Source organism: Mastigoproctus giganteus, chromosome 6 (genome assembly GCF_048544385.1).
Source record: "Mastigoproctus giganteus isolate SK-2022 chromosome 6, ASM4854438v1, whole genome shotgun sequence".
NCBI classification, from domain to species: Eukaryota; Metazoa; Arthropoda; class Arachnida; order Uropygi; family Thelyphonidae; genus Mastigoproctus; species Mastigoproctus giganteus.
Window position 1 is genome coordinate 131,215,429 of NC_143580.1, and position 23,803 is coordinate 131,239,231.

At 40.5% G+C, this 23,803-nt stretch overlaps 1 protein-coding gene across 2 annotated transcripts in view; it reads right to left on the bottom strand.

Annotated features, from left to right (window-relative positions):
- dpp (decapentaplegic morphogen) overlaps positions 1-23,803 on the bottom strand; it is a 142,103-nt gene that overhangs the window by 44,460 nt on the left and 73,840 nt on the right. The window contains exon 2 of one of the 2 annotated variants that reach the window (XM_090376492.1): positions 19,072-19,207. The exons of the other annotated variant lie outside the window; for it this stretch is intronic. The gene's annotated coding sequence lies outside the window, so the exon portion shown is untranslated. The remainder of the gene's footprint in view (positions 1-19,071; positions 19,208-23,803) is intronic. 2 annotated transcript variants of the gene reach the window in all.

Below are 23,803 nucleotides of genomic sequence, written 5' to 3' on the forward strand. Positions count from 1 at the left end.
AGAATTATAAGCCTAACACCTTCAACCCGGATCCAACCGTGCATTAGTGCAATGGTAGTATCCTGGTTCACCCTCCATTAAAGGTTTGTGGTGACTATTTTGTAGGGGTGTCAAGGCGTTTTTCTTGAGAATTTTCAAAAGCGTATTATTGCAGATTTCTGAAACTTAGGGACTCAATTCGTAGAAAATGGCTTGGTCTATTGAGAATTGGAGTGCTTGTGTGGCGTAACATCGCAAGGCATATAAGTGTTCAACTTATACCTGCATACAGTGTTCAACTCAAGAGACTATTAATGATTTTGGGAGGAAACTTCTTGATTATTCTCTCTACAACCTTGACTTCGCCTGTAGTCTCTTCCATTTGTTTTGTCCATTTAAACAGCAGCCTAGTGGCAAACGTTTTTCTGACTATGAGAAGGTCGAAAATGATCTACGTCACTGGCTATGATAGCAACAGACGTCTATTTTTACACAGCGGGTACTCAGAATTTGATAAAGCGAAGGGATAAGTGTATAAATGTTTTTGTTGATTATACTGAAAATAAATGCTATGTTCAGATTGGTACTTTTTTTACTTAGTGACTTCTTCGTAATTGCATGAATATTATCGTCCATTGTAATAAAGCATGTCGAGTGCTGTATGCAAGATAAACTACCAAAAATATATTAATACATTTCCATATCTGTCTTAGCATATAAATATGACTGAGAAATTTGCTATTTCAGTGCATGAGAGCGAGTATTGCAGCCAGATAAACAGCGTTTCTATTAATAAAATCTGTGGTATGGGTTTAATGTTGTTTCTCCAAACATTTCATTTCAAATACCTCACACATACAATTGCAATACCGTGAGATTTTATCATATTCGTTATACTGGTGTAGCAGTTAATATGTTGCAGCATCAAGGTCACGAGTCCAAAAATAATGACAAAAGAATATATTTACATTTACGAGAACTCGAAGGTTATAGAGACCACATAGGCAATAGAGGTAGGTTCATCACGCACAATTTTCACAGATCACATAATGAAAGAAAACAATGGATTAAGGAGTTCCGAGAATGAAGGAAACACGCTTAAGGGAGTGACATTTGCTTAATCCCTTCTTGGTCATTCCTGTTAATTCGAAGAGATTTTTTGTTTTTAGAAAGTTCCGTCGAATACAGATATGACTCTATGGTTTTAAATTTCTTGAGAGATAAATTTAAGCAGTATTTCTCTTAACACAGAGAGCTTTGTAGAGAATTCAATACTAATGAAATTTTACTGGTGGACATAAGTTAAGGTATACATGAAGTGAAATACTGTAGTTCGAAAATAATTATTATAATGGAAGTATATTATGTCGTGAGGCAAGAGCACCGTGCTCGAACTTATGAGTAAAGCGTGTCAGATCTGAAATGTGCAAATCATTAAAAGTGCTCGTCATTTAATTTAATGTCCTACAAGAATTTAGAGTTACAAATAAAATATAGGCAGTGGCCGTCGTGGAAGAGAGCAAGGAGTTATCTAAAAATTAGTATTCGGCAGAGAAGCCGTAGAACTTTTCAGGGGATATGATCACCTCTGACACCCAGACAAATATTACAATGGGTGTCACAATTCTACTGCTGTTAATGCGAATGCTAAAGAGTCTGGTGGTGCTGAAGCCCACTTTTCCAGGAGAACGCTTCTTGACTTATAAGGTCCTGAGGGTTTGGTGGTCAAAGCGAAATTTATCTTTGCAAAGAATCTCAAACAAATCCAATCGGAGTAACGTATGGCTACTACTCCTTTCAGAAAATACAGAGCAACCTTAATTACCCTTGCTTTTATCAACCGTCCATTTGATTATTCAAGTGGTTTCTTTTTATTTTCATTAATTATTTAACTTTTTTTTACCTTAACAGGGTCATTATTCAATTACTTTTCTTGTAAGCAAATGGGGAGTTATATGTGAGTTACTTTAAAAGGCAAAATAATAGAAATTACTATATTTATTTATTTAGATTTATAAATATACCGTGGCTCCAAAATGAATGAATTTCTCCTTCCTACACAACTAATGTAATTATTTTCGTTGAAACGACAGTGAAGTGTCACGCTGTTTTCTACTCAGTATGGATCTTTTAGTTTTACAATGTATCTTTTTTTTATTTAAGGAAAATTAAAATACACGAAAAACAGTTTCAACAGAAAAAATAAAGCTAATATCAGATTACTTTTTTTAAGTTAATTTTATATTCTGATTCTCCTTTTCAGAAAGGTACAATTAAGTTATACAAGGCCAGATTTACCGATGCGTAGCTGCTCTAGGGCTTCCAAACCCGCTGAAGTTCCCCGGACAATGTTAGTCAATTTGTAATTGTGTGTGTGTGTGTGTGCTGTATAAAAATTGTGAATTTACTGTGAATAAGTTGTACTTTCAATTAACCGTGATTAAGTGGCATCCCCCTTCCCATCATTAGTATAATGACGGGAAGCATAATATTGGCATAGATAATCAAGGTTCTACTCTATTATTACTATTCGTTTATTGATCAAACATCCCTGTACAGAAATATATCTGGAAGACTGGTACATTTGCATCCATCAATACTTAATAAAAGTGGCGCCTCCGTAGCCAGGTGAGCAGGAGCAGCAGTGTGTAGCACACGCTTCCTGATTAAACCGGGGTTTGAGCCCTTGACCACCAAATACGGAGGATCGGAAGGTCAGGGAATGATCACCGAATAAAGGGGTGAGGGTTGGCGTCAGTAAGGGCATCCGGCCGTAAAATTTTCATGCCAAAACACAGAAAAAACGCTGACCCCATATATAATGGGAACAAAAAAAAAAAAAAAAAAAACTTAATAAAAGCAACACGCAACCATATATAATTTTATACCTACACTTATATTCTTCTTAAATTTGGAGTTTGGTGTACATATTAAACAATCTGTAGGTTTTGTCGTGATCTATAGGTCTTGCTCTCTCGCTCTCTCGCTCTCGACAAGGGTACGTTGAGAATAATCGGACTGTGAACTGAATCTGGATTAATCCATGAACATCACATTGGACCATTGTGATGTTTGCGAATTTGTACATTCTGTCTGTATAGTTGACAGGCCTTATATGTCACTTCGTAACGGGCTGTTCTCTGCGATGATGTGAAAGCGATACAAATTATGAGTTGTCTTTCATTCAGACGTTTTTACCGCAGCAAGAGGAATGCAGTTCGCTGGGAGATATTCCATCCCGAGGCGGCTTCAAACTCTGAAAGAGTTGCTCTACTATTATCTCTCTATGTTGTTTAGCAGGTAGGGCCTACTGTGACTGTGTTTATTATAGACCATTATTTACTATGTTATATATGCGCAAGCTTATGGCTGTACCGCTGTTTTGTGTCTAATAAAAAAAAAACTAAATAAAAAATAATAAAAGAGACAACACCTATCTGCAAATAAAAGTAGGAAGACAAATTATACCACTCCATTTTAAAGCATTCTTTCAGGTTTTTTTTTTTTTTTTTTTGTTTTGTTTTGTTTTGTTTTCCTGCAAAGTGGCCTGAATACAATTTCTGCCGATAACTCTGTTTTCAGGCCGTTTCTTTAATGCTGTGAATATTTTTGTATGATATATTTTTTGTGCACTAATGGGATGTATAAAAAGTGCTGTCTTAATTTTTTTCTCTAAAATGGTTGTTTGATTGAAAGCAGTTGGTTGATTTTGTACCTGGGCAACTAAGTGCATAAGATATCAGTATATTGTATTTGTAAACTGTGTATTTCTATGGACGTTTTTGCCTGTTTTGCAGGATGAGAAACCAGAAGTTTTCGGTAGGGGAAAAAACATGTCACCCCACTTAAACTGACTAACTCGGTCACGGTGCAAAATGTTCCTGTGAAAAAGGTTCTACCATATAGACGGAACTAGAAGTCGAGGCTTTTCCGTATGGTGTGCAAGGACAACGAAGGCACCTATTTTGCTATTCGTGAGGGCGTGTGAACATGAGTTCGCTCCTCCAAAGCGTGGGTCATCTTCAGTTAATGCCCGGTCCTCTTTGAAGAGACGCACCGATTTCGAATGGCGCTGTCATCAAGGATCGTTTTCCACCCATGGTTTGCAGTTCTTTTTGCGCCTCTAGATCTTCCTGTTTCGGCGCCATGATTTAACAATAACTGGTCGTTTTGGTCCAAACTCGTGTTGGACAATTTCAGTGCCCACACGAGAAATTTGTTGTAATTATTAGAAACGTTCACTGACGTGTAGAAAGAACTATATTACTTTATCTGTAAATTTGGCATTCAAGCGAACAAATTAACAAGCAGAACGTTTGAATGTACCTCATATTTTATAATATACCGATACCATTTAAACAGTAATGGAAGATGTTAATTGGTTTTTAGTAGCATTAGCAACTAAGGCCATATTGCTCCAGGGATATGCGGTGGTCATTCCCTGACCTTTCTACATCCTCCGTATTTGGTGGTCACGGGCTCGAACCCCGGTCTAATCAAGAAGCATGTACGCACTGCTGCTACTGCCCACCTGGCTACAGAGGTGCCAGTAATTGAGGAGCGGGATGAGAGAACACCAGTATACACGCGGTCACCCGAGCTAGGACAATACAGTAATGTCAAATATGGTTCGATTATAAGCCATAATAGGCAGAAATTGTGACGCCTCCGTAGCCAGGTGGGCAGGAGCAGTAGTGCGTAGCACACGCTTCTTGATCAGACCGGGGTTCGAGCCCGTGACCACCAAATACGGAGGATGCGGAAAGGTCAGGGAATGACCACCGCATATCCCCGGAGCAATATGGCCTTAGTTGCCAATGCTCCTAAAAATCAAATAACAAACAAACAGAAATTGGTGTGTGGTTTTTTTTTTTTTTTTTCCTTTTTTTTTTTAAGGAGCATTAGCATCTAAGGCCATATTGCTCCGGGGATATGCAGTGGTCATTCCCTGACCTTCCGTATTTGGTGGTCACGGGCTCGAACCCCGGTCTAATCAAGAAGCGTGTGCTACGCACTGCTGCTCCTTCCCACCTGGCTACGGAGGCGCCCATAATAGGCAGAAATAGCTGGGGTACTAAATCCATAAATATTTCGGGTCAAACAAAAATAACTTGTTTAGGGTCAAAACTAACTTTCGAGATTTACTATTGACTAAAAGAATTACTCAAACGAAGCACATTTTGTAAACTCTCATATGCTATTTCATATAAGGACAGATACCCTTGATTTTATTAGGTAATTCCTTAAAGCCCTTAGGGTGTAGATTAAGGAATTTATTACTTTGTTAACAGTTAAAGTGAGTAATACTATGAAGTCTAAATAATTCGAAGTTGGATGAAGCGATGCTCTGTACAACACAACTTTCGCATCAAAGACGTCATTCACGAATGCAGAATGGGGTTTCTGATTCCCTGCATATGAAGAAACAACGTTTTTAACCAAAGTGACAGAGGAGACCAAAAGCCAGCAGTGAAATTCCAACTTAATGTTGGCAAAGTACGTGAAGATCGGAACATTCACTGGTATAGTATAATCAGGTTTGCATAGTTACCTTTGTTAACCGAACAAAAATTGTGCATATATATCAAGTAAGTAATAAATATGCAAATAATCACTTCAACCTGATATTCAAATATGGGTAGTTTTAAATATTGGTCTGACTGTGTAGTCTGACCGAGCTTGTCTGAGTTAGGTGTTATGGTACACTGACACCTCCACTGCAATGAGGGATTTATTGTAGTGGAGAGCAGTCGGAAAGATGAAAATGGAGATAGCAAGAACCCTTGCTATCTTCGGAATGTCACATTCCGAAAATATATAATTAAATGAAATCTCTGAGCAATGTTAAATGTCGAATCTTTGTTTCAGTATTTCTGCTTGCATATTGTTTACTTTTACTTTTTAGAATCAAGGCTTATCGAAAACCTTTGATTTTTCCTTTTTTAAAAGAAAAGCTTAACTTGCCTGTCGTATGTAGTCATGTCATCAACTAATGTATTTATAACCCTCATGGGTTCCATAGTTGGTATAATCACCGTCATGCCCCCACCAATGGAAAAGACCTGAGTTCAAATCCTGTCAATGACGCGAAGAATTTTTATGGGGCTTTTCACAACGTGGCTGAGTTAGTCGGTTTCAGGCGAGGGTGTCATGGATTTTTCTTCGAGAAATGCGGTTTTCTCATCCAGCAAACACAAATCGACCAGAGAGTTTACAGACGAATTATATACGGGCGCAGTATATGGTCTAAGTTGCTGATGCGCCTAAAACCCTGAAATAACAGATGTATTTATGGCATATAAAGTTGTGTTGAGGGTGGTATTATTCTTCCTAGGACGGAATGGTAACTGCTTCTTACTTCTCCCCCCTTTCTTCAGCAGAATCGAGCTTTCCTCTTCTGCTTATTATTTGTAGTTCAATCACTTCCCTCAGTTCTATATCACGGCGTGAATATAGCCTATAAAAGTTCATCCTCTTCTGATGAGAGGTATTGAACTTCGGCCAGGAAAAGACATCGAACGAAGCGATTTCCACACAGTGTGAGAGAACATACACAGTTTTCCCCCGAGGGTCCTTCTCCTCCTCCTCCGGGGTTTCACCAAACACGTTTTACATCAGTCATCAAAACACTACTATTCGCACTGAGGAGAAATGCCCAGTGCTGTGCTGCTCAAGGTTACTACGAACTGCTGTAGTGTTGCTTCATATTCCACTTGTAATTAAAACAGAAAAAATCGCCCTGAAATTCTGATATAGCCTTTGCTGAGTGTCCTTGACGGCCTCATTAAATTCCACCGCCAGAGTCTGTACGTTGAAGAACTGACTCCACTCTTATTAGTGATTTAGGAAAGCCGTTATGAACAGTGAAGACGCAATCAGTGACCGGGAAGTCTTTTTCTCATCTGATTCTGAGTAAGCACGAATGTTTTCTTCATGATAGCCTATCTCACGATACATGAACTGTCCTTTTATAAAGCCATTTATAAAAATAAACCTCGTTGGTATGGCATTTGAAGAAAACTCGATGGCATATAATCAGCAAAAGGAAGCACAACAGTTAATAATCTAGAAGTGCGCTCGACGACCCCCCCCCCATCGTATTTCCCCTTGTTTTTAATAAAACTAATTTACGTACATTGTATTACTGTATTTCAATATTCGTTATTCAACCTTAGTTTCGTCGAATATTTTAGCTCACTTCTTTATTTAACCCCATGTACTTTATGCACTTGAATTAAAAAAAAAAAAAAAAAAACTGCGACAATGCACGCAATTAACACGCACTAATGCCACATAGCCCCAGTTGCTATGGTGCAAAATGAAGAAAATATGTTTATTTTCTGATGCAATAAAGATTTCTTAAATGCACTAGGTGCAACCTAAATATAATCCTCCACCAAAAGTAGTAGACACTAACATATATGCGGCGCCGCCGTAGCCGGGTGGGCAGCCGCAGCAGTGCGTAGCACACGCTTCTTGATTAGACCGTGGTTCGAGCCCGTGACTACCAAATACGGAGGATGCAGAAAGGTCAGGGAATGACCACCGCATATCCCCGGAGCAATATGACCTTAGTTGCTAATGCTCCTAAAAACCAAAAAATAACAACTAACGTACAGGTTAGTGCAAAAGCATCACTTAAACGTAGGGATCTACCAAAGTAGTTAAATTAATTAATTAAATTGACATCGTTTTAGTTATATCTCATATTGTGAATGCTTTCACAACGAGTTGTCATGGTATTGTACTACCTCGAATAAGTAACACTTAACCAGTGGAGAAGACTACTGTTACTTATTCTCCGCGGATACCACCACCCAGACGGCACCGTTTCAAAGCTTGTTGGCTTCTCCTCGGTGGGTGGTCAGGTATCAATACTGACAACCCAGTTATGAAGTATATCCGAAGGACTGGAAAAAAGCAAATATTAAACTCATAATTAAAAACCCGACAAAACCACCAGACCAACCGACTTCCTACAGACCACTAGCCCTACTAACAGTCTGCAGTAAACTCTTGGAACGACTCCTGTTAAACAGAATACAGGTTCACTACCTACAGGCAAACCTAATGTCCCCAAACCAGTACGGCTTTAGACTAGGAACATCGACTGTAGATGCCCTGAAGAACGTCCTTACACGTGCAGCTGCCACAGAAAACAAATACTTCCTGGCTATCTCTATCGACTTTGCTAGGGCGTTCGACACCCTTTGGTGGCCGAGCGTCCTGGCCCGGCTCCGGGCGAGTGGGATGCCAGGAAACCTCTATCGAGTAGTCGAAAGCTACCTCTCCAGTAGACTCATCATGGTAAATGCCCCATATAAAATATTTCCAGAAAAATCAACAGAGGCTGTCCACAAGGCTCCGTTTTAGGACCTACGTTATGGAACATCGTCTTGGATGAATTCCTAAATACCGATATTGGAGAGGCGTCTTCACAAGCCTTTGCAGACGATCTTATCCTGATGATAGAGGCAAACAGCAGAATCCAGCTGGAAAGAAAGGCAAATCATGCCCTTGAAATCCTGCAAGAGTGGACCAATATATACTTCCTTAGGATCTCTGCAACCAAAACGGACTCCATTCTCCTCAAGGGTGCCCTAGATTACAGAAGACCCCCACAGATTAAGATTGCTGGTATCACACTCGACTGTCCAAGGAATTTAGATACCTGGGAGTAATACTGGACCCCCACTCTCTCCTTACAGGCACACTTGAAATACATCCGTAAGAAGATACGGGGCTATACAGCCCTTGTTACCAGAGTAGCAAAAAGGGACTGGGGATTGAAAAAGAAGACCCTCAAGCTGTTTTACAAAGCCGCCTTCCTGCCAATAGCTACCTATGCTTCCGGAGCATGGTACCCCAAAGTCACCATGGCTGTAAATCGCAGAATCCTCGACTCTATCCATAGAGCAATGCTGCTTGCTATAACCCGGGCCTGCAGAACAGTTAGCACCCACGCGCTGCAGGTGCTGGCGGGAACCCTACCTTTAGACCTCGAAGTAGCTAAATGTGGAGTATTATACGAACTCTCCAGGGGAAGAGCCTGCACCTTCGTCGGCTTCGACGCAGATCCTACCACACACCGTTTGACTGAGAAAAAGAGACTTACAAATCATCTCATGCAAACCTGGCAAACCAGATGGGAGAATTCCCCAAAGGGAGAAGTCACCAAACGATTCTTCCCCAACGTTGGCAAACTCTATCCAATGGCTCCAGCATGGTTCACGCCGAGACTCCACACGACCTTCCTGCTAACAGGACATGGTGCCTTTTAAGGCCAAACTTACAGCCCTGGGCATTACAGATGACCCTACTTGCTGCTGTGGAGAGCTGGAGAGCTGGCACCACCTTATGCATGAATGTCAGCTTTATGATGACCTCCGCTGCTAGCTCATCAGCCGGATCACCTTTTTGCCCAGAGATAGAGAACAACACCTCCTGGACGGGAGGCAGGAATATATTGCCTTCTCAAAGTTCGCCGAAGCCTTATACAGAAGAAGACGGGACCTGAATGCACACTAGCCACATAATGGCTAGAAACCAAAATGTGCATAACACCAAAGATGACCTACCAAGCAACCATGAAGATAGACAAAAAATCTGAATGAAGGATGAATAGCAGCTGTTCTGGTGGCCTGAGCCAAGCACTAGCCTGGCTCTCCTTTAATACCCCTTCCTGGCAGGAGGACTAGAGACCAGTCGCCTCGTTCCCCTGCTACCCCACCTTTCCTTCTGGTGAGGCATAGGCATGCCTCACTGACCACCTGGAGGAATCTCTTCTGTGTCCCCCATACTTCTGCCTATTCCCCCTAACCTTCTTCCTCCCCTCCCCCACCCTATCTATACACAACGCGAGCACCCTACACACTAAATTTAATCTAGCCCAAAAATAATCTTCGCCCAGTCTCGGCCTAATTATCCTACGCATTGCCCTACTCCTGCCATATGAATGCATGCACACGTGCTGTATGCAAACATCCAAAGTAATTACGATTGCATGGATGCGTATATATTATATACCACTGTTGTGTATATGTGCATGTATGTGTGTGTGTGCTTGTATGTACTTATGTACATACAGGCGCGTGCGCATATGTGCACATGTATATGTAAAAAAACTTATGTACGTGTACATAAGTTTTTTTTTAAGATCCTAGCCGCCGAAATCTCAGGAAATTAAGCGGCAGGACCTACTAGACTAAATTTTAGTCTACTGGTGTTTCCTGGTCTGCCTCCACGGGGCGAAGGTGGGGCAACGCTGGGCTCCAGCAGGGATCCAGCGGCTAAATGACCAGATGAACAACGGTACACGACATTACACAGGTACAATACCCACACACTTTTAAACCTCTGGCATTCCCAGGAAACTGGTACACCCACAAAGAAAGCAACGCGGAGATGGGGGAAACCCCTGGTGCCGCATGACAACATTATACCTTACACCTTATGAAGTATAACTATATCACTGAACATCATCAAGCATCTCTCATATTGTGAAGTTAATACTTCATAACTGGGTTGTCATTATTGCAACACCAGGGTACCTGCCCACCCACCGAGGAGAGGCCAACAAGCTTTGAAACGGTGCCGTCTTGCGGGGCGGCTGATGGCCACGGAGTTTCCGAGAATAGGTAACAACAGTCTTCTCTACTGGGGAAGCATTGCCTATTCGAGGAATTTATGAGTTTTTGAGTGGTGTGAGTTGAAGGAGTAACTGTCCCTTTCTTCCTCTCCTACTATCACCTTCCTACATCTTTTTTTGCTTTCCTAAGCCTAATAGGGATAGTACGAGGATAACAGCGATCTTTATCCCATACCATATTTCAAACGGTGTCGTCTGGGTGGTGGTATCCGCTGAGAATAAGTAACAGTAGTCTACTCCACTGGTGAAGTGTTACTAATTCGAGGTGGTACAATACCATGGAAACTCGATGTGAAGGCATTCACAATATGAGATACTGTATAACCAAAACGATGCCAATTCCATTAATTAATCTAACTACTTTAGTAGATGGCTACCTTAAAATGATGCTTTGGCACTAACCTATATGTTAGTCATTCTATCATGTGGCCTTTGTCCTTAAATATTTTAAAGTAGTAGCCACCTAATAAAGGAAGAATGGTCACCACTTCCTTGTACTAAGCAGTAGCACTTGTGGCCATTCCTTCTTCAGCGTAGTCGGTAGAGGACAGGAGTATTGCGCACTCCCTGATCCAAATTCAGTGTGTCGGTTCATTCGAAACGTATTTGATCGGTTCAGGTTTAAACTCGAGATCGGCCAGGTTGGTTGTTGCACTTCATTATACTAAAACTAGGTTTTCACACTACTTGCTATATCGAACGGAGTGTGTTTTTTGCTGGAGCGTGGAAAGGGGGGGATTTTTATAGGACCACCAGAATATTCGGACAGGATGTTAGATTGTACAACTCGACGTTGATGGTGTTTTAGCATACTGCGCAAACATAGCACTGTACACACATTTATGGCTGTTTTGCAGAGTTGAGTGGCATCGCAGTGTACAAAGACGGCGGTGTTGAACAAAAGGAACCGCCATAAATCACACACAAAGCGGACCAGACGTTTGGTTCCTTGTTTGTAAATTGTGTCTTCGTGGGTAGCACAGTGGCTGTATTCATTGACATCCATCACCGGATGGAAAAGGTTGGTGTTCAAACCATCAAAGTCGCAAAGAACTTTATGGTTTTTTTTCCCCTCCATGGCTGAGTTAGTTTGTCTCAGGCGAACGACATAAAGATTTCTTCTCCCATAAACTCGGGTTTTTCCTCTAGAAAACAGGCAAACCGGCCTGAGAATGTATGTAACATGCAAACATATTAGACACTGATAGATGAGGTAATTTTCAGGTGACCCTAATATGACATTTTTTATGTATTCTGTGGTCAGTTTTAACTGCACTGCTGATGAAAACCCTGATTTCGGAATGGAAAATTTGCTACCTCCTGATTAACTCGACTGTATTTTAAAAAATATATAAGGTTTTCCTGTCTCAATGGAAAGTAGTTATGTGGAAATGGCTTGAGGTTGATTTTTCAAACCCAGACCTTTTCCATAAAGAAAATGTTTGAGGGAGATCAATGACGCACTTGTATTACGAACATTTGAATTATTTGAACGTGTATCCTCTCTGCATTCTAAAATAAAGTATAAACCAGAAAAATGCATATTTGTATGTCTACTTTTGCAATCTTATTGTATCAATAAGGATAGATTTCTGAAATCAATCATGGCTGAATCATGGAGCAGTCATTACGACCGAGAAGGTGAGCTTTGTCTATAACGAAATTCATATGGCACGCTTAGCGCCAGTCAGGTGTTGCACACATTTTTCTTTAATTTGTTAGGGCCGATACGAGTAGAATTTTTGTCACATAGCACTACGATAAATGCTAACTTTTTTACTGCAGTATACAGCAGCATTTTCATCAGGCACCAACTGCCAATCATCCAGACTTGTAGTGGTCTTGTGATATTGCACGATAAAACGCCCCACCCTTTCCCGCCGAAGGTAGGTTACCCTGGAAAGCTTTCTTCAGGGAATTGGATTATTTGTGGGCCATCACTAACAAATGATCCAACATCTCAACTACACCTGGGCAGATGCTTTTCAGGCAGGCTTGTGTCGGAGAAATTGGGGCTCCAGTTGAGGGTAAGATCTCCACGATGAACCTGTTGGATTGCACTGTGGCTGTTTCCTCGATAAATGACCTGTTATGCTGTGGTGTTATTGTGGTTCCACGGACTGTACATGGAGACTGGTTGAGGTACTTTCCTTTACTGTTAATTACTGTACTGTTGGGACTGTTCAGGTTTGAGGAAAAGTTGACTTCTTTGTGACCACAATTCCTAGTTTAGATATCTATTTCCTGGATTGGATTTCTACTCATTTTGAATCTTCGGGGTGGACCTACAAGTGTCAATTGGAACTTTGGAGATCACAACCTTACGGTGGGGCTTTATAGCGTCAGATACTGTCATGGTATTGCATTGAGAACGAATGGACCATCTACGAGGAAATTGGAGATAATTGTACAGTATATCAACATTGTTCAGTGTTACGGCATTATAAATAGGTTTCCAGGAAAGCTGACTGTGACCGCATAGTACATTTTCAGTTTTTTTTATTAACATATATATAAACACTTTACTTATACAACCATTCGGTTCTGCAGGGAAACTTCTGATTATAGACCATCTCATACAAATCCATAAATAACAATAAAACACTCAAAGACCCTAAAGAAAAACATGTATGGGTGTGTACATGTAATCGTTCAGTGTAGCGGCGGCGCCTGGAACAGAGTTCAACTCCTCCAGTTATCGTCGTATTGTTTACAGAATGCTGTAGTTTGGTCAAATGTAAATCACGCGTGGTTTGTATGTGCCACCTTAACCGGGCAGCAGCAAATCCGTACCCATCCTCAGCAAGAGGAGATGGGCCTGTGTTAATTTAATTGCCGAAAAAGGGGCAGATCCCGCACCCACTGAAGGCAGTGTTAAATCGATGGATGCCAGCAGACTTCTCTAGTTGCCCAAACTAGAGAGAAAATAATAATAATAATAAAAAATAAGTCACTGAAGGCTTCGTGAGTCTCAGTACTAAAGATAATCCTGAAAGGCAAGCAGGGCGAGAAGAAAGCATCCATTCATATTGATGTTCATTGGAACTCATCGTGGAAGTTGTCAGTAATAGCCTTTTGCTGAAAACGTCAACAGAAAACTGTTGAGAATGGTTGAAATTGGACAGTTTCAATCAAATTTTTACATTGTCAGGCGAGAACTGCGGAACTTTTCCAGTAGGGAATTTCTACACAATAATACGGGCAGTGGAAGACAACATGCACCCAGTCTTCTCGCTGCTGACAAAGGCAAGTGTCATTATTTTCCAAACCTAACTGAACAATTTTTGGTTTTGATGGAACCGTGCCCGGTGACGAAAAAAGATGTGTAGATATTTTCAGAGAACCAAGATGAAATTTGCCGATCAGAAGCAAACAGTACATTATCGATAAAAATTTTTATGTTGCAATACGTGCTTGAGATGATAACTTCATCTTATCTAAATATAAGATGAAGATCTAACAGCAATGTCCCACCTATTACTTGTAGGGCATCCCTAGAAACTGTCCTGCAGGCACGTAGCATGCAAAGCAGCATTGAGCGTTAAAGAGTACAGTTTAAGTCAAAACTTTACAGTTTTTAACCACTGTGGTTTCAGAGAGTTTATTATTGTGACTTTAGAGTGCGTTCCTTCCAATTGTAGCTTATGGTTCTCCATAAGCGACAATTGGAAGAAACGCAGCTTTGTAGTAGAGAAAGAGCGTCTTCCTGCCAAGACTCCAGTCAGATTTCGAAATTCTCACTCACTATAGCTATAGTAAATTTCTTGACCTTCTCGAGAAGATTTTTGATGTGTATCGTGAAGACTAGTCGGTCATCTAGCACGACACCAAGATATTTAAAGTTATGGACGTAGGGTATTTGTTTGCCATCAATCTTAATACTAATAGGGCGATTCAGATTAAACTGATGGTTAAATGACATCATTTTGGTTTTTTCCTGAGATATAGTAAGCTTGTTTGTTCAGTGCAAGCAATTAGGTCCAGAAGGACCGTAGACATTCTGATTTCAAGCTGAGCTCTTGAACCTCCAGAAACAATAAGAAACAAGTCGTCTGCTTAGGCAATTAGGACAGTAAACTCAAATTTTCCATAAGCCATCTATTAAAAACAATGTTCCCAAACAGAGGTGCCAGGACAGATCCTTGAGAGCATCCACGCGAGAGAGACCTACTAATTGTCTGATTTTTGGATGCTACTTGGATAATCCTGTCCCTGTAGTAATTCCGAATGACCTGATAAAGCTGCATCGAACACTTAAGAGCACGCAGAGCTTCGAATACATTTTTCCACCACAGATAATTGAACGCACCTTCAAATTTAATGAAGATAGCTAAATGATAATTGAAGTCAAAGTTTTTAACATGTTTCTTTAGTTTTAATAAAGCGTCCTCACGTTTTCTCTTGATAAACCCTAATTGGTGAGTTGAAAATGATTCCTGATCATGAAATAAATCTGTAATTTTATGATAAAGCATTCGCTCAAATAGCTAACCTAGGTTGGGAAGAAGGGAAATCGGACGGAAAGATTTTGGATGTTGCAGGTGACTTGCCCGGCTTTTTGATGAGCTTCACCAGGGCTGTTTTCCACAAATGCGGAAGACACCATTTAGCAGATATTTGTTAAAAAAATTTAAAGAACATTAGGGAACAATTCACCAAACTTGTTTATTACAACATTTTCTATCAAATCCAATCCAGGACACTTGGATAAGCTGAGTTTTATTCTGTGCTGCCTGCAACTGAGATAATGTAAAAAGGTCTGTTTCCAGGCTCGTGGAATATTCAGAATTAATTTTGCGAACAGTTGATTGAAAGTGATTATCAGAGGAACAGTCATCGACAAGAAACAAGCCGTCAAGAATACCATTAACAGTGTCAGTTCAAGTAAAAGTTTCCGAGTTATCACATTACAGAGTTGTAGACCTCATTTGTAACTAATTTGTCTCTAGAGATTTTGTATAGAACAATAAGACCCCATGTGTCAGAATTTCCAGTTGTGCCAACAAACTCTTGCCACGTTAGAACCTTTTGATTATTGATCTCTTTATTATCTTCCTGTTTCAGTGCACGATAATCTCTCTTTAGTCTGGTAACAATGGTCTCCGACCAGGAGCGAAGGCGCTGAATAGCCTTCTGGCACAATGTACTCTTTTCTCAGGTTAGACAGGTGGAAGTTCCACCAGGGTACAGAAAATGCTCGATTTTTCTTCCTTCTAATTCAAAAGCGCACTCGTTTTGATTCAGGGAGGCAAGGGTGTCCTCGTTGAAGGCTAATCGTAAAGAAGCATGGAAGAGTGGCCATTTTATAAATTTCTTAGAGTATCTACGAGATCGCTCTATGGTCGCTACACGTGTGATCATCACAGAACGTCCAATTATGTATGTATTTAACAATTCCTGATGTCGATAAAGACAAGTCGATATTCGATTCACCCAAAAAAGAGAAGAAAGTGCTGGGCTGCTGTGGTTTGTTTAAGATACATAGGTTATGAGAGAGGATAAAATTTTCCAAGAGCCGTCCACGCGGGTTCGTCGTATTGCTGTTTCAAAGAGGGGATCTGGCGTTCACATCTGTTGTTACGATAATTGGTGCAGAGGACAATTTTTCGAGAGCTACATTCAGAGAATTCAGAGCCAGTTGGATGTCGTCAGGAGGAGGACAATACAAGGAAATGATATAAGAAGTTTTGATGACAGAGGAGATACATACACAAATAGAATTCTGTGAACAGAGGGAGTTTATAACTGTGATATCAAGATTCGGGTTGAAAATGACGATTTCTGTTTTCGGAGAGTTCACCAGAGAGGAGATTGCCTTTAACATCGTAGGAAAACCCATAATTTTGGAGCGCTGCCCCTCATGATGCCATACAAAATAAGGTTCCTGTAAACACAATATCGTAAGAATTTTTAAGAAAATCTAATCTCATCTCATTCGCTACTGATCGAGATTTCTGAGCGTTCAATTGTAGAACTGAGATATCATTATATGAAATGGCATCACCAGAAATAGTTGATCGTATGGAGTCAGAAGGAATACCCATTAAACGTCATTGATCTTGGTATGTCTAGAGCTCTTTGTTGCTCGGGACAAGAGACGTCCCGTACAGAGTGGTTTGAGTCTCTGTTCCTTCTTTTGCAGTTGATGCATTGCGGAGCAGTGCTTTTATTCGGGCGTTCGGCAAATACGGACCATCAAGGGCAAAATGACCGCTTAGATAAGCTGAGTACAGTAATACCGCATAGTAGAATAAATAAATAATACATCTGGGTCTTGTCTTTGCGGATAGCACAGTGGTTATAATCGCTGTCCTCCCACCGGTGGGAAAGACCTAGATTCGAATCATGTCAATGACTCACGGGCCTTTTATATGCTTGGTTCACTTCGTGGCTGCGTTAGTCAGTCTCAGGTGAGGATAGCAGGGTTTTTCCTCCCAGAAACTCTGGTTTAACGCCTAGCAAAACAAGCAAATCGACCAGAGAACACACGCATTTTATGGACATAATACACATGAATGGATGAGGTATATTCTCGGTTACCCTAATACGACAGTCTTTTACCATATATTGATAATCGCAAGAAGCCCTGAAGGTTAGTCTTCTGAGTCTATAGCATGGTGGATGTTCCTGTCCAACTTTGTAACACTTGCAGGGTTTTGTTTCCTTCTACAATGCGAAGAAAATTATGCTTCTGTTTTTTTTTTTTGAATAACCCTTAATTATAAGGCCGCCGTAGCCTAGTGGTTAGGCGCGCGGGTGCATAAGTACACGTGCCTTGAGTGACCGGGGTTCAAGCCCGTGACCACTGACTACGGTGCTGTTTTTTGTATTCTGTCTATCTTGTGAACTCCTCTGACCGTTTGGTCGTCCCGGAGTATAAACAGAAAATTTATTTATTTATTTTATAATGAAACTTAATTGAAGTGTCTGTACTTCACAGAGTACTCGGAATGGAATCCGAGTGAGAGAATGTCTGAGATTAGTGGTTTCTGTAAAAATAGCTGTACCACGCGAAGAGCCCTGCGAAGAATGCAGTCCATCTTTTGTAAAATTATTCGTGTGGTGCTACCGCTGATGCATTTTAAAGTCCGCATTAAATGGAGACGTTAATTATCCCGTCGTTTGGCGATGATTAAACTTACCCGACTCTTCAGGGATTTTCTGAACGTTTTTCCATTCGTTATACATTCGTATGATACTAGTCCTTGAACACTCGACAAGTGCAGCTGCCCATCTGCTAAAGGTGTCTCAACAAGCATACCTCTTTGGAAGTCCGCGAGATCCTCTCCTTTCTCCATTGATGGTGATGGGCCCTAGTTAAAATGGCATGGCTTTATAGCACGTTCCTTTATAGTACTCACAACCTTAGCTACTTCACCGGGGATGTAGCGACTTCTTGAAATTATTGAAGTACAGCGACTGGTACCCACAGTTAAGATGGTCACAGACCAAATCTCAACACCGTCCATTTGGGATTCGTGTTACTGGCGAATACCCAAGCCAGAACTTCGGTCGACCCCGATGCTCTGCGCGAAGCAACTGATACTTCTTATCTCAAATCGCTTCCTCCCAAATCAAATGCTAACAGCACCTCGACGCGGACTTTAATCATTTCTGCACCAATAAAACATACAAGAAAATAGTCTTAGCAGCTCGCCCGAATCACAGAAGCCAATAAGAACAGGCTCGTGTTCCTCTTCACACTATCTGCGAAGCTCTCCTGTGCTACGGCAAAACTCGTTTGCTAGTGTGGGGGCGAAGTCTCAACACGCGTCTTTAAACAAGAGCCCATCGATGCGCCTTCACAGAGAAGGTATGCGTGCCATTCGTGTATATTATAGTAAATTTAACCTTACGTGATAAAGCATGTAAATATAGTTAATACTGGATTATGTAAGGAATCACAATAGCATGTTACTTTTTTTTTTTTTTTAATTTTATTTTTTATTTGTTGTGTACACCATGAACTAATGTGAGCCCCTGGGCTTTGGCTGTGACGGGACAGTTGCAACTTTACTTATTTATCTATATTTTATTCATCTAGTTGCAATAAAGATCTCTCTCTCTCTTTTACATACACCACAAACCATGAGTTCTTCGATATACACATTTTTGGGAGACTTCATATAGTTCCTATCACAGGGATCTTAATAAAGTGCAATTGTATATTTAATCCTGTAAATTTCTCTGGTCGAGTACGCATGTACTCTTGTGTATTGTACATGTGTTCCTCGCACCTTAGTCTGTAAATATTCACACCCTTCTGGCACAGAACCGTCCCGGGTTGACCCAAGGTTTCTTGGGAAATAAACTGATTTTAATAATAATAAAGTGGCTAGGTAGTGTACATACATCGTTTTGTGTTGTTTACTGTACAATATATATATGAAATTTTGGTATTGATTATTTAATAGGGTACGCATTTATCTAACTTAGGACAGTACCTGTGTAAACACTAGAATGTGCAAGGAAAATATAGCCTTCCTCTCTTGTTGTACGTTTCGAAATCTCTCTCTGTTTAATGAGCAACATATCACCAAAACTTTATATGGCACCTTGAAGGAGGAGTTTAACAAAATCCTGCAAAAAAAAAAAAAAAAAAATATATATATATATATATATATATATATATGTATATATTACCATATCAATCATAAATTTGAAAACTGAGGACAGTTATACATTTCACACCATTATTTTTTAAGCTAAGTTAAATTTAGAAATTTGAATAAAGAGACTGAAAAACTCTACCCAGCAAAAGTGATGATTGAAAGTACCAGTATATAACACTTTTTCTTCTCAGGCACATTTCGGTGACGGAAAAGTTTTAGGTAACAACCGTGGAAAGGTCCGGAACTTAATGCAAGGAACTTAATGAGTACTTTTCAAGCTGGGGTAAGTTAGTCATTCTCGTCCCGACTGATATTAAGGTTTTTCGAGGACTATTCATCGCACGAAACTCATCCTGCAAACGAATAGTTTTTCATTCTGGTAACTATCAAAAAGAAAAGGTGCACAGAAAAGGGATACGATTAGTTCATTTCTTTCACATTTTACTTTAGTAGTAAAATGTTAATTGATGTGACTGATTATGTGGTTGGGTGTGTATTAAGCAAGCAGCTAAGGCTAAAGCGCGAGTATCTTGTACTGCATGTTTTCTGATTCGAAGTTTTCTAAGCAGTGCAGATAGGCAGTCAGAACAGGTCATGGGGTTTTGTAAATGATATACAGGAATTTTGCTAGTAGGGATAAGGAGGTGATTATCCCTTTGTATAAGGCAGGCTGCCCTTTGAGTACTGCGTACAGGTCTGAAGACCTCATTTTAGGAAGGATGTAAAGTTGTTAGAACGAGTAACAGAGAAGGGGAACGAAGGAGCGGTCTTACCAAGAAAGGATTAAGTTCTCCAAATTGTAGTGTCTGGAGACAAGGCACCTGTGAGGTGATGTGATTGAAGTGTATAAGGCCTTGAATGGTTTGAGCAGGCTCAATTCTGATGGGTTTTTTCCTCTTGCAGAGATTACGAACCTGAGGGGGAATAAATTAAAATTGAAGAAAGGCACTTGTGGAATAAGATGTGCGGAAATTTGCCTTTAGCCAGCTGGTAGTTGATTGCTAGAACAAACTTCCATCTGTCGTTGTGGAAGTTGATAGATTAAATAAATTCAAGGAAGAACTGGACGAACTTTTATAGCAAATGGGATTTTTTTTGGCGGATGCTATATAAGCTTGTTTTCTTGCATCATATTCCTATGCTAATGTGTTTTTTGGTCGGTTTGCAGGATGAAAAACCCGACTTTCCCGGAGGGGGAGAACCCTGCAGTTCTCATCTAAGACTCACTAACTTAGCCATGTTATAAAAAAGCTCATAAAATTTCTTCGATTACTGGCCGGATCGAACTCGTGCTCTTTCCACCCGATATGAAAGACTGGTGATTATAACCATCGTGTTATCCGTGACAGATTGAGGAAGTGAAATTTTTATGCATTGCAAAAAAAAAAAAATGGTCGCACTAGGGTTACCCGGAAAGTTCATTTAACTCCTCAAGTATATTATGTTCGTGAATTGTGTGTGTTCTGTTGTCGATTTTCCTGTTTTGCAGGAGAAAAACCGGAGTTTATGGGAGGAACCCTTGTTATCTACATCTGAGACCAACTAACTGAGTCACGGAACAAAAAAAGGCCATGAAAGTTACTCGCCTCATTGAGGGGATTCTAACCAGGCCTCTTTCACTGGTGAGAGAACTGTGACGATGCCACAGTGCTACCGCGCAGACAGTTGCCAAAAACAAACAAAAAAAAAAAAAAAAATCGCGTGCGCGCCCTGTATTCACGAAAGATGTTTTATGTGTAAACATCTTTTACGACACCTACTAAATTTGAATCATGAACGATGTAATTTATGCTCATGCACGCTACTTTCCACTACTTTCTCTACCGAATCAATGTTAGTGATAAATAGGATACACACGCCCACTGCTTACTCTACCGAATCAACGTTTGGAAGATGTTGTTGTTTGGTTTTTAGGAGCATTAACAGCTAAGGCCATATTGCTCCGGGATATGCGGTGGTCATTCCCTGACCTTTCCACATCCTCCGTATTTGGTGGTGACGGGCTCGAACCCCGGTCTAATCAAGAAGCGTGTGCTATGCACTGCTGCTCCTTCCCACCTGGCTACGGAGGCGCCTCGTTTGGAAGAGGTTAGGCCAATAGCATAATTACCCATTTGATTGTAGCCATTTGTTGAATAGTATCATTGCAACAATAAAAGTATTTGTATTGTTAGTATCACAGTATCGTGTTACTCTATCATGCTTTGTCGCAAATTACACATGCAGTGCTACGAGATCTGCATGAAACGACAGTAAATGGCGAGACGGTAACGCTGCACATTCCATTTCGCAATGAGGAAACAGATACTGTCAGAGATGAAATATGTCAAGATCCACGACGACAATGAAGAGCTCATACTAGATCGTAAATTGTACGAATCGGACTTGGACATTCACAAAACGATTGAAATATGTAAGACAATGTGTCAAGACGACGACGTTGACCCTGATGAAGCATGTGGTAATGACCTGCATAGCCTTGTAACGCGACTGCGAGAAGAAGCCCCCTTTCGAAACTTTTACAATCTTCCAAACGGCTAGATGAATGAGAATCGCCACGCTCAACCGACTCAGCGCAATTGCCAAGAAACGCGAAAACTTGATGACAAGCGAGGACTTCTGCAACTTAATGAGGATGGCCAATGACAAGCAAAAGATTTTACTCATGTGTAATTTGGAGTCTGTTATCTCCCAACCGCGAACCGAATCAAATATTCTTGAACTGCCCAGCTGGTTGCAGAAAAACGTTTGATTCCCCCTCTTGATGGAAATATACAACCGCTTCAGTAATACAGACGGGTACTGTAACGCCTATATTACATACGCTTCAACTGGTAAGGCTGACGCGCATGTAATGTAATGATCTTGGATGTGCTGAGAGCTGTTTTAAGCCAGCTCTGAGCACATCCAAGATCACTGCCACTGCCCTCAAGATATCCATTTCTCTGGTTACCATAAGGTTTCTGCCACGGGTGGCAATCTTTAGCCTAAAGCCATCTAAGTGGTATGAACCGAATCATAAACATTTTTAAGCCACTAGCTGGTTTATGCCATGTCAGCTCTGATACTTCCAACATCATATCCCATGATCCTTTGTGCGAATTCCTCTCCCGACTCCTTTTTCTTTGATATGAAACGGAAATTACGTCTAATGACGTCATTTCCGCATCGCAAAATTTTGACAAATTGATTTTATTACCGTCCGAAATTTTGGAGATGCCGCCAAAGAGACGCCGTAGCCGAGTGGTCAAGTGCGCGGGTTCATAAGTACACATCCACCGAGTGAACCGCGTTGAAGCCCGTGACTGTTGAATACAATGTTGTTTCTTGTATTTTCTCTACCTTGTGAACTCCTCTGACCGTGTGGTCGTCCCGGAGTATAAACAGAATTTATTTTTATATGTACACAAAAAAAAAATAATAAAAAAATTCAATTGCTCAACTACCATCGCGAAGAAGAAACAAACAGATCCCGCTTTGAATTTCTCCTCGCCTACCATGACAGATAATTTATTTCAGTGATCTGCAGTATACTACCTCCAAGTTAAACTTCACGAGAACCAACTCTGTTACTCCCTACAATATTTTATTTTTGACCTCCTGATTCTTGTCCGGCTTACCAGTGAGAATATATATTTTTAATCATTTTGGTGACTGTTTTCAGGGCATTGTGCAACACAATTAGGTACTCCCGGGGTTCTATAGTTTGCCAAGATTTGCACACCGAGCTTTCCGAACGGTTCTTCATGTGAACACGATTAGCTCCTCTCACAAGTCTAGTCGCCCTTCTTTGAATCCTCCCTAGGAGCTGTGCTTCCTTTTTAGGTGCGGCCTCTGCACCGAAATACTATGTTCAATTTGAGGCTTCACCGTTATCCTATGCAGATGGAAAGTGATATCCTTTTTCCTACTTGCAAGGATCCTATAAAATCATAGTTTCCTCTCTGCCTGTTTCCACTGCATGGGTAAATACCATATCTAATTGTATCATAACTCTGTCTTTTTCTTCCAGAAGCAATTAAGTCTTTTTCGTGTAGTTTATACATACGTACTCCTTAATATTTTTTTTTTTTTTTTTTTTTTTTTTTTTTTACTCCTTGATTTCTGCTCCTCAAAGCAAAATTTGCATTTATAAGATTTAAACTTCAGTTTCCGTATTTCAGATCACATCTGCAACCAATCCAAGTCAATTAGAAGCAACTTGCCTTGGATCTGTTGTAACTACCCTTCCTGCCTTTCAATCGGAAACACCTTTTGACAGTCCCACCTCTCATACCTAAGGGACTTCACTTGCTAAGCTGGTCCATCTTGAAGAATGTCTGTTTTCACTATCGCCTGTCACCTATATATTAGCCAGCCCTTGATCAAAAGAAAGATATTAGCAATAATATTTATTTATATATAATAGCGTTTCTTGAGGAATCACATCAAAAGCTTAATGAAATCAAGGTAAATAAATAATGCCAACGTTACCCCTTGTATTTAACTGTTCGATGACTTCGTCATAATAATTAACTATAGTATGATCTATACCCACATACTGTGATCCATCAGGGATACCATT